General features: G+C 43.4%; 1 protein-coding gene across 2 annotated transcripts in view; it reads right to left on the bottom strand.

Moving 5' to 3' along the window:
* FBXL20 (F-box and leucine rich repeat protein 20) overlaps positions 1-2,074 on the bottom strand; it is a 129,637-nt gene that overhangs the window by 9,577 nt on the left and 117,986 nt on the right. The gene's annotated exons all lie outside the window — the stretch shown is intronic.

The following is a 2,074-nucleotide window of genomic DNA, read 5'->3' as shown; positions in this document are numbered from 1 at the left end:
CTGGGTTTGAACCCACCACCTCTGGCATATGGGGCTGGCACACTACTCCTTTGAGCCACAGGCACCGCCCCAGCTGTTTTTAGAGATGAGGTCTCCCTCTGGCTTAGGCTAGTCTGGAACCCGTGAGCTCAGACAATCCACTCACCTTGGCCTCCAAGAGTGCTGGGATTACAGGTGTGAGCGACCTTGCCCCGGCCTAAGTACTATTACTGAATAGCAATTTATAAACCACTCTAAATATTAAAATCTTCAGGAGAATAAGGGAAATCTCTCCATTTAAAAGACGTCTTGTGGCCAGGCACGGTGGATCACCTGATCTCAGGAGTTCCAGACCAGCCTGAGCAAGAGTGAGACCCTGTCTCTACTAAAAATAGAAAAATTAGCCAAGGGTTGTGGCAGACAGCTTCTCAGGTGACTGAGGCAAGAAGATACCTAAGCCCACCAAGAGTTTGAGGTTGCTATGAGCTATGATGACACCAAGGCACTCTCCCCAAGGCCACAGAGTGAGACGCCATCTTTAAATAAATAAATAAATAAAACCAGACTTGGGTTGAGTGCTATTGCATCATCATAACTCACAGCAACTTCAAACTCCTGGGTTCAAGTGATCCTCCTGCCTTTAGCCTCCCATGTAGCTGGTAGTACAGGTGCCCGCCACAACCCCCAGCTAGTTTTTCTATTTTTAGTAGAGACAGGGTCTCACTCCTACTCAGGCTGGTCTCAAACTTCGGAGCTCAAGGTATCCTCCCACCTGGACCTCCTAGAGTGCTAGGATTACAGGCATGAGCCACTGTACCCAGCTGAACCTGTGTTTTCTTATTTTTATCCACCAATCACATAAACAATTAAGTTTCTTTCCCAAAATAACTAAGTCCCTGCTTAGTTTATCATCTTATGAAACTGTGGAGAATCAAGTCTCATGAAGAGAGTGTCATGTTCTTCAAAGTATTTCTTCATGTCCAAAGCAGTCTGTATTCTACTGGTATCAGCAAGTCTGTAGCTCTAGTGTGAGAATGCTCAGGAACACCAGTCACAGAAGAGTTTCCCTTTGTTTCACACTCCCAATTCTGCTACCATTCTATATTTCCCTTGCTGATCATTCTTCTGAAACAAAAATCCCATCCTGCTGGTGAAGTTTCACTGAAGATAAAGAATTAAAAAAAAAAAGAAGAAATATAAAACACTGACTAATGAAAGACTGTAGGTCTGAGGGAAAGGGAGGAAGGAGGAGGAATAGCAAGCTTTCACCTAATGCATACGTAAGATGTAAAGGTATATAGCATATGCCCTGGGTGAAGGACTCAACTACAATTTCAACTTTACCTAACAAATACAAACAATGTAACCTAATCATTTGTATTCTCATATTAATCTGAAGTAAAGAAACTATTCAATAAGGGTCAAAAATATAGATTCAATTAAAAAAATTTATAGGCCAGGCAGTGTCTCATGCCTGTATCCTAGAACTCTAGAAGGCTGAGGCAGGAGGATCACTTGAGGTCAGGAATTTGAGAACAGCCTAAGCAAGAGCAAGATGTGATCTGTGCTATCAATAAAAGAATTAGCCAGGTGTGGCAGCACATGCGTGTAAGGTACTTGATAGGTAAGCTGAGGCAAGAGGATCTCTTGAGCCCAGGAGTGTGACAATGCAATGAGTTATGATGAAACCACTGCACTCTACTCAGGGCAACAGAGGGAGACTCTGTCTCAAACAAACAAAAAAAAAAAATGCAAACAACAATAAGAAGAAACAAAGCAGGCAAAAGATGTAAAGATATTTTTCTCAGCAGCTAAGACACCAGCCACATACACCAGAGCTGACAGGTTCAAATCCAGCCCAGGCTTGCCAAACGACGACAACTGCAACCAAAAAAATAGCCAGTGTTGTGGCAGGGGTCTGCAGTCCCAGTTACTTGGGAAGCTGAGGCAAGAGAATCGCTTAAGACCAAGAGTTGCTGTGAGCTGTGACGCCATAGCACTCCATCGAAGGCAACATAGTGAAACTCTATCTCAAAAAACAAACAAAAGATATTTTTCAAAAAGAGTAGAACAGGCTCGGCGCCTGTGGCTCAAG

This window comes from Otolemur garnettii, unplaced genomic scaffold (genome assembly GCF_000181295.1).
Source record: "Otolemur garnettii isolate 467f Iridium unplaced genomic scaffold, OtoGar3 scaffold00018, whole genome shotgun sequence".
In the NCBI taxonomy this organism is placed as follows: domain Eukaryota; kingdom Metazoa; phylum Chordata; class Mammalia; order Primates; family Galagidae; genus Otolemur; species Otolemur garnettii.
Note: the sequence above shows the minus strand (reverse complement) of the source record. Positions and strands in the feature narration are given on the sequence as shown.